This window comes from Vulpes lagopus, chromosome 18 (genome assembly GCF_018345385.1).
Source record: "Vulpes lagopus strain Blue_001 chromosome 18, ASM1834538v1, whole genome shotgun sequence".
Lineage (NCBI taxonomy): Eukaryota > Metazoa > Chordata > Mammalia > Carnivora > Canidae > Vulpes > Vulpes lagopus.
Genome location: NC_054841.1, coordinates 35,967,456 through 35,986,314, shown reverse-complemented (window position 1 = coordinate 35,986,314; position 18,859 = coordinate 35,967,456). Strand labels below are relative to the sequence as shown.

At 40.2% G+C, this 18,859-nt stretch overlaps 1 protein-coding gene across 1 annotated transcript in view; it reads right to left on the bottom strand.

Annotated features, from left to right (window-relative positions):
* LOC121477734 (SLX4 interacting protein) overlaps window positions 1–18,859 on the bottom strand; it is a 179,973-nt gene that overhangs the window by 111,817 nt on the left and 49,297 nt on the right.

The following is an 18,859-nucleotide window of genomic DNA, read 5'->3' as shown; positions in this document are numbered from 1 at the left end:
TTTCAGCTTCACATTAGGAAGGCTTACCACTTCCCTGCCTGCCCGATAAGCAGAGAAACAGACACTCTCATAATCCCAGACATTGTCCCCGGAGGAGTCATGACCCTAGAATAGAGAGGATGCAGAGGGGGCTGCAGAAGATGAATAATTTGTATTGAATGACTTCAGTGTTGTTTTCTCTGTGTCTGTGATTAAGAAAGTTTTATATGTGCCTGAGAAATCATCTTATTGACAGGGAAATATGACATACCAGAGATTAAACAGATGTTGGCAGATTATGAGGACAATATATTGCAAACTTTTGAAATTTTAAAGGACCACAAGATACTCAAAAGAATCAGAAAACAAGCTGGTTCTATTTCACCAGAAAGGTGACTGGAGGGTAAGAACGTGGCAGGAATGAATGCCACGATGTTGATGGATTAACCCAGAAACAGCCCACTCCCAAACAACAGATCTGATGGTTCTGGCTGGCAGGATCCTACAGAGAGGCACACTGTGCCCAATTCTGGGCAGGTCCATTCAATCTGGGCCCACTGATTATTTGCCAGGCACCTGAGGGTAGGCCCAGGCTCCCTCTCATCACAGCGTGCCTTACCATTTGTGGACAAGCTCCAACAGGAGGCTTCCTCATTGATCATGGTGGGTGGAAGACTGCCAACTGTATAACAGGCCTGCAGCCCCAGCTGCCAGTTACCCAGGATGAAAGGTAAGTGTGACCACAAGTACAGACTCACACACAGTGGTGTAAGGGACTGAGGGTTATTAATTGGGGATCAGAATACAAATCAAGAGTTTTTGTTTTTTGGGTTTTTTTTGTTTTGGTTTTGGCTTTGGCTTTTAAATAGAGGAATAGAAAGAGGAGGGGGAGAAAGCACGGACTTGCTACAGAAAATCACAGTTGAAAAACCAAGAGGAGGCCAATGAGGCTGTGGGTGGAGAAGTGGATAAAGGTAAGTGTACTGTGAGAAGATACACAGTCCATGTTTTCTTCTTGAATTACAATTATGAAGTATCTTTTCACGGGTTTTCGAATCTTCCATGCCATCCATCTCAAGTCCCCTCCCCCAGGTTGGACAGGCACGGGAATGCCTAACAAGCGCTACTCCTTTGTGTGGAGCGTGACAGTTTATAAAGCACAACCACAATACAAAAACTGGTAGGGCGGGTAGTTCTACTCTCATTCTTGCAGATGAGTTCACAGACTCAAAAAAAGATCAGTGACTTGACCAATGTCTCATAACTAAAGGATAACACAGTCTGCCAACCCACTGTACTTTTTATCAGACTGCTTTTCAGAGCTAGGATCAAAAGACAGGGTGGGAGGAGAACAAAGTGGGCAGACAGGGAAGGAGGAGCACTAGGTCCTTTCTCAGAGGTTTTTTCCTCACACAATTCTGATGTCAACCCTGCTGGGTGTGTAGAACTCCTCAGCATGGCAAAGTGGACTCTGAGGAGCCAAGTTCAAGATCATATATGAACTAGCTGACAGCATTAACTCCAGGCTGTTTTTCATACCCCAAGGCTGCCTGGAAACCAGATGTGGAGGCAGTAAGGCTGGAGAAACACTGAGGGTAGCTCTGGAGGCAGCTCTGTGCCGCCATGAGATGCTCACCAGCTTCGGAGAACAAGGATGCCAGAGCCCAGGCAGGAGCAGTATTGGATACTTGGTGAGAAAGGACCAGGGATCTAAGCAGAAGAAAAGGGGGTAAGGGTAGGGGTAGGAGGAGTAAAGGAAGGAGATGGTCTGAAGGACCCAGCACCATATCTCCTAGCAGGTGACCTCAGACACATGCTTACCCACTGTAGCAGGTGGAGTCAAAGCTCTAAAAATCCAATCTGAAAGGAGTCATGGGAAATACACCAATCAGTGGTTTGTAATTAGTCTTTGATTTGATGAAAAGAGGAAGTTCAACCCTAATAAAGAAAAACCAATGTTTGGAGCAACACCTGCCTCCTCTTCATCCCATGCTCTCATCCATGGCCATGTTCTCACTGCAACTTGGGAGAGCTGTCCTAACCCCTTGGAGATCCCATCCCCTATGCTTCTCAACAGTTTCTAGAAAGCCAGCTGGAGGTGAAGACGAGGGTTTGAATCTCTGTTGCAGCTTTCTGGACTCTTATTCAATGTCTGTCATCCTAGCCAAACACCATGGATACTGAGACCAGCAGGATGGGGCTACAATGAACCATGCAGTTCCTCTACTGCCACTGCCAGGCATCCTGGCAATAAATGGCCACCTTGCTCTATTACTCAGCCAGGGGCTCTCTTCTGACTTCCCTGTAGCGTGAGTTGCCTGAAGGTGCTGTAGAAGGTGAAGGAATGATTTGGGCTTTGACCTATGCAGACGTGGATATGAATTTCAACTCTACCAAGTGCTCGCTGAGTCCCAGTTGCCTGATCTGAAAAATGGGGATAAGGATTCTTATCTGAAAATGTTGCAGGAAAGAATCAATGACACTGCATCTGTTAGAATCTAGGTATGCTAAATGGTACTATTCATCTAGCATACAGTAGCTCATGAATAAACATTAGCTCTCTATATTTTCTCCCTCTTCATCCAATACTAGGAAGGTGGGCTGGGCTGGCCTTGTGTGATATGGAGTACAAAGTAACAATTCTCTCTTCCCCTGGCTTCTCTACTCCTCCATCTGCCTTCTCCTTCCCTCTCAGGTTTCATTTCCGAGCCTGATAAATACACCAGACAAGGGCAAAGACTACATTGCAAAGCCTCCAGGGCTTGCATAAGCACACCAATAATAACATACATTTTTTTAGGCACACAGAGTGGAATTTTAGCTTATATGATGGTTGGGTTCTAAATTCACCAAGAAATGACTACATTAAAAATTATTCCTGAAAATTTTTTTTTTTTTTGAAGTTGTGAAATTCTTTTATTAGTTTCTAATTTATAGGCCTCATCAGTGCCCCTGGTGGTACTGTTGAGACCATCTTACCTAGTTTAGACTGAAAATTTCTTAAACACAAAAATAAGTAAAACATAAGTTTAGTGTTGTCTGCGTATATATCAATACAATGTGGCCGGTTTTGTTTTTTCCCCTCTCCTGCTGAAACAAATCAGTCTCTTTGGCTAAGTAACAAACAATATAGCTGGCTGACATTTAGTGATCACATTGTAAGAGAAGTCCACCCTGTACATGTGTGGTGGCACCACATACAGAATAACAGGTGTGTGTCACTTGTATGAGTCATGTGGCTTCTCACTATTTTATCTAGGGAACTTTAAATATGGTTCTCACCTTATCTCTCCAACCAGTTACTCCTGCCTCCCCACCCCTGCCCACCCCATTAAAGAATATTTTTTAATTTATGAAAACAGTAAATGGGCATTCTAGAAATTAACAAAGTACAGAAATGAAGTAACAAAAAGAAAGCCTTTCACAAAAAGGCAGCCTCATTTTGGAATATTTCCTCTCGTCTTTTTTCTCTTTAAGCTTTTATATTGCTAGGGTCATAGTTTATATAATTTTTCTACTGTTTTTCTTCCTTAATTCTGCCTGTTTGACGTAATATTATAACACTTGGCTCAAAAATGATCAGCAACTTTGTTACAGTCCTTGCTATTAGCTACTCTGTACATGTAATTTTAATGGCTGCATAATTATACAACTATTTCAAAATTTATTCGTAGCCCAATACTAGACCAAATGTCTCCAATTTTTCACTATATAAATAATGCCACAATGAACATCTTTCTGTATAAACCTGTGTCCACACAATGAATAGGTTCCAAATCACTTTTTTTTTTAACCAGCAGAAAATCTGGTCTGCACAGAGGTGATATCCCACCAAATCTCACAAACGATGCACAGGAGACCACCTACTTGATGGTGCTGCCAAAGCATTCCAACTCACCAACCAACCAGTGTGTACAGATACAAACAAGTCTGCTGGCCAGTATCAGGATTTCAGTCTGTGAAGTCTAACAGATGCCCAGCGTTAACCCCTGCAGCCCAAAGCAAATGCTCAGTGGAGAGCCACTCATGTGTAGTCTCCTTTAGCCTCACCCGGAATTTTCTTAATTTGGTTATCTACTTCCCCAGGCCAAAGCAGACAGGAACTCAGAAGTATGGAGAAGCGGGACTGAAGGAGTTAATTACCAGCAGGCTGATGACAGCAAGAAGGGAGAGGTGACGGCTGATGGAGACAAAGAGCTGCACAAGTTAGCAGAAGCAGGCAGAAAAGTTCTCACAAAGCAGTTTGGGGCCATTTACTGGAGGAGCAAGCTGTCCATGGCCCTTGGGAGCAGTAATGGATACAGCTATAGGGGTTCAAAGGAATGATCCCAGTTAATTAATACCGAAGGTTAAGGGACCTCATTTGAGAAGACAGGGAAATCTAGACCTGCGAGACATGTGAAGATAATTGCCATCAAAAGTGTTTCAAATAAAAAAAGGGAGGTGTGCCTGGGCAGCTCAGATGGTTAAACCTCTGGCTCTTGGGCTCTTGGTCTCAGCTTGGTCTTTTTGAGACTGAGTCGGGCTCCGCGCTCAGCGGAGATTAGATTCTCTCCCTTCCCCTCTCCCTCTCTCCTAACCCCAGGGAGTAATTTAAAAAATTAAAAACGGGTAAATTTCAGTAATCTGAGAGAATGACCCATGTTAAGCACCTCATCTGCTAAAGGTATCAGGAGTCAGTGCAAACTGATTCAGGACATATCATGTTAGGGGACACTGGTAAAAGGCAGGGATTTTCAGGGCTGAGCTCTTGGATGCTCTGCCCATGTTGGCATCACACCTAACACTATGGCAAGCCCAAGCGAGGTGCCTGCGGAGCAGGGTTGATGTTTCAGGGCAGGGTCTGTATGTACACACACTGCTGTTGACTCTAGCCAGGGAAATGTTGAGCTACAATGCCTGCCATGGGCCTCTCAGAAAATAATGGCTCTCCTCTCTACCTTCCCCTTCCTGAGACACAAACCAAAAACATAAGATATGTTAAAAAGTTATTAAGCTAATTCACGACATGGTTGCCTCTAGGGTGAGGAAAGCAACGCAGGTTGGTATTGAAAAGAACTTTCACACACACACACACACACACACACACACACACACACACACAAAGGCTGAAAGCAACTATACCAAAATGTTAAGTGCTATAAATTCTGAGTGACTGGTATTCTTGGGATTTTCTGAATGTGTGTTTTCAAGTATCTCCAAAAATAAAAGATAATGGCTGTCCCCCAGGAGGTTATGTCACTAAATCACAGGTCTATGTGTCCATCCATTCAGGTATCTCCCGCTTTTTTATGGCCTGGTAGCTGTCGTCAGGCCAGGCAGAGCTGGGGACACAGTGAAGGGTGCAGGTCAGGTCCCAGCCGTCCAAAGCCTCCATCCTTCTGTGTCATTTAGCTGCATGCTTTTTCCATTCTCTGAAATCTTAGAAGAGGAAGGGGGTACCTCATCTCCTATCTGTTTCCACTCCAAGTAAAACCCAGAGCCCTCACCTAGACCGCAGGACCTTAAACCCAAGCCTCCTCCCTCCTCCATGTCTCCCCACTCCATGTTTCTACCTCCTGATTTCAAAGATCAGTACAATGGCCTCTGTCATTGTGTCACAACTCCCAACATGCTTTCATGCTTAGATCCTTAGGACATCTGTGGCCTCTACTCTCCTTGTCTTGCTGACTCCCCTCCAGTCACACTGGCTTCCTTGCTGTTCTCAAACACACCCACTGGTCTCACCCACAGGCCTAAAACACTCTGCCCACAGATATCACTGAGCTGGGGGATCCCTGGGTGGCTCAGCGGTTTGGCGCCTGCCTTTGGCCCAGGGCGCGATCCTGGAGTCCTGGAATTGACTCCCACGTCGGGCTCCTGGCATGGAGCCTGTTTCTCCCTCTGCCTGTGTCTCTGTCTCTCTCTCTATCATGAATAAATAAATAAAATCTTTAAAAAACAAACAAACAAAAAAAGATATCACTAAGCTAACTCCCTCACCTCTTCAAACCTCCTCAGTGAAGCTTTCTGGGATCACTGATTTAAAACTGCAGCCTGTACGCTTCCAATGCCTCTCCCTCTTGATACCTTTTACATTGTTCTACTTTTTCTAGTTGGATAGCACTTACTACCTACCAACACACAATTATAGTTTATGTATTCATTTGGGTTACTGCTTATTGCCTGTCTCCTGCACCGGAATGTAAGACCCATCAGAGAAGAAACTGGTTTTGTGCACAGACATTTCTGAAGGGTTTCAATAATGTCCTCAATAAACATCTGATGTTGAACAAACCCATTTCAGAGCAATCACAAATATAGTCTTTCTTGTTTACCTGATTACTTATTTACTATTTTCCCCAGGAGAGTCCCAGAGCAAGCACCATGAGGCAACAGCCTTTCTGTCCTATATAATCCCCACATTCAGCAAGTAGAAAAGAATCTGACACGTTTGAGGTGTTCAGTAAATATTTGAGACAAAAGAAGACAATGTTGGGCTAGGTCCAATGTGAGTTCTTCTATAAAAGGACTTCATGTGAATTCAGCTACCCATTTTCCTCTAATTCTTTGGAAGAATCGTAGCCATCTGAAAAGGAATCATTATTTTAACTAGCATAATCATGATGCAAAAATATTTCACTTATTCTGCATCCCAAGTTTGGAAGTCAACTTCAGACTGTAATTGCTGCCCAAATCCCAGTAGTAAACAAACCAGCTTTGCATTTTATATGTTACCATGAGGCTCTCCAGGTTTGTTCTCTCCAGCCAAAGAAATGTTGACACAGTTGCACACCAAGTTTCAACATGCTGATCATGTTAAAATAGTGCACAAGAAATATTTTTCCACTTTATAAAAAGCCAGACTGTTTACATGCTTAAGTGGCCAGAGACTTTGCTATCTGTGTGTGGTCCTGAAGTTTCAATATCATAACCATGAATACAAAGTGGAGCAGCATGCAACAAACTAGTTGATGTAGTTCCACAGCCAAATTGGGAATCAAGCTGTTACTATGCAAGAACTGACTCATAAAAGGGCAGGTTAAACAAGGCAGGGGTGGCAGGGGTGGGCGGAAAGCATGGAGAGAGGGGATAGTGTCTAAAATATAATTTTAATAAATTTTTGAAGAAGAGTAATTTGCTATAACTAGGTTGTATCTGCATATACATATAGAAAAATGTAAAAAAAAAAAAAAGAAAAACATGTATCTTAAATAGAGAAAAAGAACACGAGAGAAAGGACAGAAATAGCTCATGAGGTCTTTGGCCTACAAATTCCTACTCACAATCATATATGCATCTGCTGAGCACAGGGTTAACCACAAGCCCAGATTCAAGTGGCAGGAAGATCTAGGAAAGAGTTCCCAAGCACAGACCTTCATGGGCGGGAGCTGAGTGGCATTACTTAGGCTGGGCCCAGTGGTTCAACTCAGGCCTTGTGCAGCCTGCATGGAGCACCCAACAGAGGCAGGGCTCTGAGTTCACAGTCTGGCCAAATGAGAAGACTTGCCCTGTCTCCTCTATCTTTCCATTTTCCAAGTAGCACTGGCTTTGGACTACAATAATTCAGTCTTTCTTCAAGCTAGAAATAGAATTCAAGCAGAGGCTCCACCCTGTCCAGACAAGATATAACTGAAAAAAGAAAGACCTCACAGAAAGAAAAATTATCTACACCTAATTGAAGACACTCACTCCCAGAGTCTAGGGTTTAAATGCTCAAGACAGTTTCTGGATTCTGAGCTGTTTGCATTTATCATTCCTCCAAGTCCCCAAATGCTTCAGGTTAGTAAGGACTGCCGGTTCTCACATTTTTAATAGTTCTCCACTTGAAAAAGGTTCTCAGTGCACTATGTCTAAACAAAAAAAAATAAATCACTTAACGTGAGCAGGTTCATGTTGCAACCTGAAATGTGATTTCCCATTTGACTGCCAAGGGCACAAATTATTATTCTCAGTTGACTGAATAAGTGAAAGAATGGTATACTGCATTACAATTTTCTTTCTTGGCATTATTTTTTTTCCTTCTATGAAGAAGTTTCTTTTACAGAGTCTTCTACAACTATAGGTCAGGATAGTTTTCCTGTTGCTATGACAACGGTGTAAATAAGTCAACTTTAAAATTCACTCTGGGGGTATGGAGCTGCCACATTTCCGGCTACCTAAAAGCCCTGCTGGGTGTGTGCCACACTCTTCCCCGCAGACAGCGGATCATGGCCATTTAATTGGCCTCCCTCCATTGTAGCTACCATCTTTCTGGCCAGGAAAATCCCACAAGCCTCTGAGAGGCCCCTCTCTAACTGCTGGGACTCCTACACACACATCCTGTAACGGTATCCTGCAGTAAAAGGAGAGGAATGGAAGTCCAATGTTACACTTCCCCAAATGCAGAGCCATGATTAAAGGAACATGGTGGATATATGCCTCTCCAACGACTCCAAGCATCTTCAGTGGCTCCCACTTGATACACAGTGATGCTACAGAGCAATTATTAAAATAAGGAGCACTGAGAACATCTTTGGAGGGGCAGCATGAAGGGTCTGGGAGAGCCCTTGAAAGGGGCTCTTTATATTCAAGAAGCTCTGACCATTTCTCCACCATGTCCAGTGTCCTGCTGTAGCTTTCCACAGCATCTCACTAGAGGTCCATGAACTCCCACAAGGGACCAGCCTATGCCTGAAGGAGGGTGATTCTTCCTGTCATTTAAGGGAACTCTCCATTCATAAGTATTCTGTCCATTCTCCCAGGGCTCTTAGAACCCAAAGAAAAAAGAAGGTACATACACTTAACTGAATCCCACAGGGCCTGAAGACAAAAGACCCCAGTCCCAGAATAAGCCAAAAGTAAAAGCAAGTTTCTGCCTGATATAAAGTCATGATACTTGTGGATGGAGTTGTCCTTCAAATGAAAGCAGCAAAGCTGCTTGTAAAAGCATAGGGTACACACAGCAGATCCTCCTGTGCTAGGGGGCAGCAGGCTGGCCTCAACAGCAGTTTTACAGAAAACAACATGTTTGGCTACTTCTCAGGGGAGCAGATCAGCATCTGGCAATGTCTGGCTCCATATTTAAAATCTGCCCGTTAGGTGCACCTGGGTGGCTCCTTCGGTTGAGCATCCGACTCTTGATTTCAGCTCAAGTCATGATCTCTGGGTTATGGGATCCAATAGGATTGGGCCGCACGTCAGCTCCATACTCAGCACAGAGTGTGCTTATCCCTCTCCATCTGCTTCTCCTCATGCGCACACTTGCTCACTTGCGCTAATAAATTTTTTTTTAATCTTTAAAATCTGCCCATTAGCCACATCCCAGCTACTAAGGAGACGCAGCAGCTATTTTACCCCTAGGAAGCTCTGGAGGACAAAAGGTCTGGAGACCTAGGAGCTCCCAAGAGGACTGCAACATATACATCCTAGGGCCCCACCTAAACCTGGGCACATAGAAAAGTTCCATTCACATCCAGAGAGAACTCTACTAAGTTAAGAGGAGGCAATGGGACAGATAGTAGGGTAGGCCATAATGGTGGTGGCCCACTATCATAACAATGCTGGAGGAATATACATCTACATTCCAGGGCAATGTAACTAGAAAGAGAACTAGATCACAGTCACCAACACCAAGGTTAAGTAGCAAGAAAGGTAGTACAGACAATCAAGTCTAAAGAGCTAGATGCACATTTTGAAGAGCTTCTTGTACACACTGGCAGATACACCAAATATTTCCTGAGCACCTACTATGTGCCAGGCATTATTTTGGGCATTAAAAATATAGCAGTAAATAAATCAAGTAAAAATCCCTGCCTTCCTAAAGTTTTCATTGTAATAGAGACAGATCAAAAAATAAAAAAGTAAAATATTAGACAAGGATTTGAGTAGTAGAGCAGGATAAAGCAGAAGAAAGGGCAGGAAATGCTGGGAACCAGGAGAGTTATTGGATTAAATGGAATGGAGGAAGGCCTCAAAGAGAAGCTCAAGGACAGGGAGTATACTCTGCAGATATCTGGGGTGGCAGCGGTGAGGGGTGGGGGAGCATTTTAGGCAGCATTCTAGGAGAAGCAAAAGCAATGGCCACGAGACGTGGGCTGGAGCCTTCAAAGAATAACAAGAAGGCCTGTGAGGCTGAAGCCAATTGGACATGTGGGCAAGGATGCACATGCACACATACATCAGATCTCAGAGGGCTGAGGACATGGGCTCTGACTTTGACTCTATGGGATGATACAATCTGACAAGTGTTTCACACAATCACTCTGGCTGCTACATGGAAGGCCAGGGTACAGTCAAGGGGAGACCAAGGAGGAGGCTCCTACAGCAACAGCCACGCCTTTGCCAGCACTGAGGATTACAAATCTCGGCCAGTATGGTACAGTCAGTGAATTCCCCTTCTGAGTAAGTATCCTAAAGAAAAAAATCATTAACTGCTCTCTTAGCACCACCCTATGAAAAATATGACCATTCTCTGCTTAGTGAAACAAAATGCAAATCAATGATCACATCCACCTCTATTTAAGAAGAAATGGTCTCCCCTATTCATCAGAATTCTGATACACTGAACCCATTGATTACATCTTTATATAGGCAATCAAAACACTGAAAGGTAGAAGTGCATTTTTTAAAATGATTATTAAGGGATGCCTGGGTGGCTCAGCGGTTGAGCGTGTCTGCCTTTGGCTCAGGGCGTGATCCTGGAGTCCCGGGATCGAGTCCCACATCGGGATCCTTGCAAGGAGCCTGCTTCTCCCTCTGCCTGTGTCTCTGCCTCTCTCTCTCTCTCTCTCTGTCATGAATAAACAGATAAAATATTTTTAAAATAATAATAAAAATGATTATTAAATATTATGTTATTAAATTATTAAACTTTTAAATAAGTTATCTTTGTCTCAAGAGAAAAAGAAATTAATACGTTAGAATATAAACTTTTCTTGATGGCGATAACAATTTTCATTTCAACATCAGACCTTTTTAAGTCTGTTTACCTGAGTAAGTAAAAGTAAGTATAACCTGCTATCTGGCATGATCACCAACTCTTTGTGGCTGTAAAGTAAGTCTTGAGCTCTCTGACAGGTGAGGGCCTTTGCCTGCCAGCCTCAAGAAACAATTGGAGTGGGAACTGTGGAGAGAAGGTAAAACAGGAGACTTCTGTGGACAGAGAAATATTAGCAGTTACAGTCCTGGAAGAAGGGTATTCTGTTGTGTTACATGAACATTTTGTGTACCAGCTCTTTGGCAAGTGCAAAAAAGTTAACTTGCAACTCTTCTGTGAAAGTGAGTCCACTTTTTATGATGAAGACAGCTCATTTTTTTTTTAAGCTTGAATTCCTTCTATTTACTATCACCATTTTTGAGAGGACAGACCATGGGGTGAGGGGAGAACAAATTAAATTTAAATTTAAATTGAATCATTAGTATATGGTGGAAATTCTTCTATATTGGTTAAGAACACAGGTTGTGGAATTAAACAACTTCAGACAACATGGGGGCTATCTCAGTGTGTAAGTTAGGATTTTGCAGAGAAACAGAACCAATTGGATGTGTGTGTGTGCTGAGAGATTTCTTTTAAGAAACTGGCTCACACAACTGGGGGGGCTGACAAGTCCAAAATATACAGGAGATGCCAGCAGTCTAATTACCTAAGGAGGAGTTGATATGGGAAGCCTGAGTCCAGAAGGCAATTTGAAGGTAGAATTCTTCCTTTCTCTGGGGGACCTCAATCTTTTCTCTTCAGGCTCTCAACTGACTGGATGAGGCCCACCATTATGGAGGGTAATTTGCTTTACTTGATGTCTACTGATTTAAATATTAATCTCATCTAAAAGATACTGACACAGCTACATCTAGACTGGTATTTGACCAGAAACTGGGCACTATGGCCTAGCCAGGTTGACACATAAAATTAATCTTCACACCCAATTTCTCATCTGAAGAAAAGGTGAAAAGTCACAAGACAGCTGTCTTACATGAAATACTTTTACATGAGATACTCCATGTCAAATGCTTATTTGTTCATTGACAGATGTCTATGAGAGGGCTCATATTCATACATGCTAGCCATCATTATCATTATCACTGCCACCACCAATGTTTCTAGTTACAAAGTGACTGTAAGTTTCACTTATTTTAGTTGCCACTGATGCAAGTACATAATGGCTACACCAGCACTTCACCTAAGAACTTTCATGATTTACTTTTAGGTATTATTCATGTAAACAAAACACCCATCTGATCTCATCAAACATCATCAGCCCAGGGGAGATAGAAGCCCAGGCCAAATGAACTTAGGAAAAGACAGACTGGTCTTAGAGCACTCTGGTGCTCTATCCCTCCACAGAACTGGCCTTGACCTGTGCTTCCATCATACATTCTGCATCTGATGCTGGGTTTGGAAACATCTTTACCAAGAACATTACCCCAGAAAATAAAGTTGGCAACAAAACATTATTCCAAAAGGAGTACCTGGGGCATGGGCAGGAGCAAAGGATGTAATAGTAAGTCTTTAGAAAAGTCCCTCTTTCACACACATGAAAAAAAACGACCTGCAAGATCTTGACACAGAACATCATCAATGCAAGGCTCTCTCTCCTCCTATCCCCAGAGCTCAGACAATAAAAGGGTCAGGATTTTTAAATAGCCTTCTGGTCTCCCAATGAAGTGGTATGTGTTTCTTAAATTATCATCTAAGAATTGTGCAATAATCATGTTTTAATCACAGATACTGCTTTTTCATTGACATGCCCTTTTCTTGCATTCAGTTTTTGAGTTTATTTGTACCTTTGACAGCAATCATCACAGTTAGTGGTATTTGCTCTTTTAGTCCAGTTAAACCTAAGTTATAGTTTATGATGGAAGAATTTAATGTTTTTTTTATCATCTTGATTTTTAAAGATTATTTTAAAGATTTTTAAATTTATTTTAAAGTTTTAATAGCTTTTATTTCAGAACAAATAGATTTTATGCCACACTCTGTGAAAAGGGGTAAATAATGCCTTTGTTCTCATATATAATACCACTTTCTTAGCATTTTCAGGGACACCAGAAGGTGTCTCTTGTCTGTATGTAATAGTTTTAATATGTCTGAATACTTCCTGTGTCAATAATACTAGTGGGAAGGTGAGGCACAATAGTTAACTTTCATGGAAGTTATCACATATACGGTAGAAACTATTCTCCAAACAGTAACCCATTAGTGGATCCTGAAATCAGCTTATGGGTTTAGAATCAGTATTTTGTTTAACTCAGTATAGTGAACACTCTGAAACTGAATGAAGGAAAGTATACTACTACATGTTAAAAGAAACATTTCTAAAACATATGGGAGCTAAATAATTGCTTTGTGATACTTTCACAGTTGTATATATGAATGCATGTGTGTATTCACATTGTGTATCTTAATCTGAAAGATTTTAAAACATGAAAAATGTAAGCTTTGTAACTAATTAAACATACCCTATGACTTGGCTCTAGACCCCATGCTGAAGGAGCCAAAAGAAAAGAGAGCTGGTTCTCAGGGGCAAGAGGCAGCTTTTTAGAAAATGTAAGAGCTGGGGTAAAGATTTCATACAGAGGGCAACAAAGAAAATCAAAAACCAAAAAGCAGCAGCAGAGCTGCCACGCCCACCACCTACTGAAAATGAACTAACAAACCTGAATTCCAAAATATACGAAGAATTCTAATGCTAAGAAAGGTGAACAACAAAGTCAATAGGTAAAGTAATTTTCTAGAAAAGTCTCATAGGCTTAGAAATAAGTATGTCTGAGAAGTTTAAAGAGGTAAATAAAAGCACAGCTTTCATTAAAAATATTAAGAAATTAAAAATATAGGAAGGGACAAAAAAAGAAACTGATGAAAAATACCAAAAGAACAAATCAGAAATCTTGGAAAATATTTTAAAATATCTTTAGACAGCATCAAGTCTAGACTGAAGTAAGATGACAAAATAAATAAATAAATAAATAAATAAATAAATAAATAAATAAATAAATGAAATAAAGAAATTAGTAAGCTAGCAGATAGTGCTGGGGAATTTCCCCAGGACACAGTACAAAGAGAAAGAGAGAAACCCATACATATGACAGAACACAGCTAACATAGAAGATGAATTATAAGACTGGAATAAGAGTAAGAACAGAGCGGGGAATGGTGGAAATACACTATCTGAAGAGAGTATACTGGAGAATGTTCCAAAATTGAAGAAATGATTCGACAGATGAAAAGACCTTTGAGTACAAAGCAAATTGATAAATCCACAGTTAGACACACTATAGTGAGACCATTAAATATCAGGAATTAAAAGGAAGCTGTGAAAAAAATAAAAATAAAAATAAAAATAAAAATAAAAAAAAGGAAGCTGTGATGTAAAAGCTATCATAAAGTCTTAGACCAGACTTAGAGTTTATCAGAATATTTTACATTAAAGTTTGTGTGGAAGACACTGCTGATGGCCTTTCCTCAAAGCCTATTCTCAATTTCAGCCCAGCCTCTTTCCAGCTATGGAAAGCTACATGGCACAGCTCTGACCAACAAAAAAGAAGGGTCTTGGTGCTCTCAGAAAAGTCTTTGTTTTTCTGACTAAAAAAAAAGAGAGAGAGAGAGAAGAGAAAGAGAAAAAGAAAAAGAAATCGGGGAGTGGGGTGGGGACTCCTTGATAGGCCCAGCTTTCTTTACCCATTTGCCTTTCCCAATTTCTTGCTGCCTGATGGATGGATGTGATGCCTGGAAGCGCAGCGACCAGCTTGCAGCAGTAAAGCACCAAGAATGAGGAGAAGCCAAGAGTTCTGGATGATGGAGTAGAAAGTTGAAAGGAGCCACAGTCCCTGACGGCAGGCTCACCTCCAGATTTTGTGCTATGTAAGAACAATAATACCTATTTTTTTGTATATAAGTAGGGTTCCTGCTACTTGTAGTTGAATATCATTTTAACTATATAATAAGAATTAAGAATAAACTCCATAAGAATAGAATTATTATATGTATACATATGTAATACACATAATATATATATTCTTAAACAGAAGAGGGACTTCAAGTGGGAAGGAAACAAAAAGTTTTGATTAATCTGGCAGAAGGCAAGAAAGGGAAAGATATAAAGAAAACAAATGATGGAGCCCCTGGGTGGCTCAGTCAGTTAAGGGTCTGCTTTCAGGTCAGGTCATGATCCCAGGGTCCTGGGAATAAGCCCCACTTTGAGCTCCCTGCTCAGCAGGGAACCTGTTTCTCCTTCTCTCTCTGCCCCTTCCCACCTCCCCTCAACTCATGCTTGCTCGCTCTCAAATAAATAAATATTTTTAAAATAAATAAGTAAATAAATGATAAGCAAAAGGTACTGTTGTCAAAATAAGTGCAAATAGTATGTCCAAATATATTAATACTCAGGATTAATGTAATCAATGAAGAGGTCATATTATATTATACTAGGCAAATAATGAAGCAAACAAAAAATAGCTACCTGTTGCTTACAAAAGAGAAGAGGCAAAGAAAGAGTTGGAAAAGCAAATATCTTGCAAATTTGAACCAAAATGTCAATATCAAACAAACTATCATCAGAGAGAAAAAACATTAATATCACTAAAGGAGAATATCTGACAATAAAAAGAGAAATACAGGAGGGTAATGGAACAATCCTGAATCTGTTTGTACCTAGCAACATGGCTTCTAGATACATGAAGCAAAAACTGACAAAATTATAAGGAGAAAACCACTCTATAACCATAGTGAGAGAAACTATCAGAAGCTGAGATATCAGGCAGCATATATCTGAGCAATAAAATTTATAACCTTGAGGGATGCCTGGGTGGCTCAGCGACTGAGCATCTGCCTTGGGCTCAGGGCCTGATCCAGGATCTGGGAACAAGTCCTGCATCGGGCTTCCTGCGAGGAGCCTGCTTCTCCCTCTGCCTGTGTCTCCACCTTTCTCTGTGTGTCTCTCATGAATAAATGTTTTAAAAAAATTTATTACCTTGACCTGATTTTTTTTTGAAGAGGTTCTTAACTTTATTTTTTATTTTTTTTTTAGATTTTATTTATTTATTCATGAGAGACACAGAGTTGACCTGATTTTTAAGTAGAATCCTGCATTTAATAAATGCTAAATGCCAATTCTTATCAATTATACAAGGAACATTTACAAAAACAGACCAAGAACCACGTCAGAAAGGAAACCTCAACAAATGTCCAACTGCGATCATACAGACCACATCCTCTTAACCATAATATAGGCAGTTAGGTTAGAAAATGACAATGTAGGTGCTCTTTAGGACTATCTGTTTGGGAAAGTCAAGATGCAATCCTAAATAAATCAGGAATTAGGAAATAAGAATAAAAAAACACAAAATAAATTTAAAAATAAATAAACACAAAATATTCAGAAATTAACAATGATTAAAGTACTGCATATCAAAACATATAACATGCAGTTAAAGTGATATATAGATGTAATTTTAGAGTCTTTGTGTACTTTCCAAAACACAAGAAGGAACCAAAAATAATTTCATTTTAAGGCAGGGCAAACTAAAGGAAAGAGGAAGAGATAGAAGAAGGGGGAAAAAGTGAGAGGAAGAAAGTAAAAATTAAACAGTAAATGAAAAAATAGCAAATATTACTAACAAAACCAAATTAAGCAGGCAAACCTCTAGCACAAATAATATTGGATAAAAGACTGATAGAACTTTAAATACAGTAGCATTTTTAAAGACTCTTTTTTTAAGTCAATTTCACCCTCTGCACAGTCCAATGTAGGGCTTGAACTCACAACCCTGAGATCAAGACCTGAGCCTATTTCATGAGTTACATGCTTAACCAAATGAGCCACCAGCAGTACCCCAACAGTAGTGTTTAAAAAAAAAAAAAGGAAAGAAAAGAAAAACTTATAACTCAATTCTATGGCAATAGATGTGAAAATATAGAAGAAATGGCTATTTGTCTAGATAAATATTAACTACTAAAATGGACTCAAAATAAATATTAAAATGTGTGCAAATCAGTAACACATAAAGAAAACAAGCCAATAATCAGAAGTCTACATTCCCAAACTTTACCCCCAAAGACCCAGGCAGTTTCACAAGAGTGTTTTACCAAGTCTTCAAGACACAGATAATCCCAATCTTATGCAAAATACTAAAGAATATTAAAAGGGGGTAATCTACTCAACTCATTTAGTAAGATTAGTAACAAAGACAGTAAAAAAAAAAAATTCTGAAAATAAAGCTCACTTATTAAAATAGATACAGTAATCCTAAAACCTAATACTGGCCAATCAAAGCAGAGTTTATCCCAGGAATAATATCGACAAAATCAGAATATCTACGAATAAAATATACCATATCGAGAGACTAAAGATCAAAATATCATCAGTTCAATAAATGCTTTTCAGAAATCTTTAATAAATTTCAACATTCATTCATGAGACAGTATGGTTGCAAACCAGACGAGTGGGAAACTTCTTTGATCAGAAAAGCTGTATCTATCTAGACCTAACACAAATGCTATTCTTAATATTGAGACTAAAATTCTTTCAAGTCAGACATAAGACAAGTACAGACTACATCTATTCATCATTGAACCAGAGGTCCTACCCAATGCAATGATTCAAGAAACAGAAAATGGATATATAGAATTAAATGAAAGAGAACTGAACTTATTTGTAGATGAATATTTACATTAAAAAAAAGTATCTGAGAAACTATTAAAGAGTTCATTCAATAAGGTTGGTGGTTTCAATATCAATCTATAAAAAATGAAGAACTCTCCTAAATCCTGTGATAACCTATGACAAAACACAACAGAATAAAAAATCCCATTTACAGTAGCAGTAGCAACAATGGTAACAAAAGCCCAGGAAAAACCTACTAATAAAAGATCTTCAGAAGGCCAGTATGGACTTGGTTAAAAGATAAGATTCTAATGATCAAGATGGCAAAACTTTCCAACTGATGAACAAAATCAATGTTACTTGAATCAAAATTCTAAATTTTTAAGGAATATCAAAGGCCCAGAGCAGACAATTTTGAAAATGAATTTAAAAGTAGAATATAAAGTTATAGTAATCAAAACAACTGATATTAAAGGTAGTCAAAGGTAAAAACTCAGTTATAAAATAAGTCTTAGGAATTTAATATACAATGATGATTCTAGTTAATAATACTGTTTTGTACATTTGAAAGTTGCTGAAAGTACAACTTAAAAGCTCTCATCGAAAGGGGTTCCTGGATAGTTTCAGCTCAGGTCATGATCTCAGAGTCATAGGATCAAGCCCCACATGGGCTCCATGCTGAGCATAGAGTCTGCTTGAATTTCTCTCTCTCTCCCTCTTTGCCTCCCCGCCCCCCCCCACCCCCAGCACACTCTTTCTCTAATAAATAAAGCAAGCTTAAAAAAAAAAAAAGTTAAGGGCACCTGGGTGGCTCCATTGGTTCAGCATCTGCCTTTGGCTCAGGTCATGGTCCTGAGATGGAGCCCTGTCTCAGGCTCTCTGCTCAGGGGTAGTCTGCTTCCCCCTCTGCCTCTTCCCACTACTTGAGCTCACACACTCTCTCCCTCTCTCAAATAAATAAATAAAACCTTAATAAATCATTTTTAAAAAATTTGTTTTTTTTTTATTTTTTTTTTTAATTTTTATTTATTTATGATAGCCACAGAGAGAGAGAGAGAGAGGCAGAGACACAGGCAGAGGGAGAAGCAGGCTCCATGCACCGGGAGCCCGACGTGGGACTCGATCCCGGGTCTCCAGGATCGCGCCCTGGGCCAAAGGCAGGCGCCAAACCGCTGCGCCACCCAGGGATCCCCATTTTTAAAAAATTTAAACTTTTCATCAAGGAAAAAATCTGGTAACTGTAGTGACAGATATTAACAAGATTTATCTTAAGATGAGCATTCTGCAATATAGATATATATCAAATCACGTACATCTGGAAG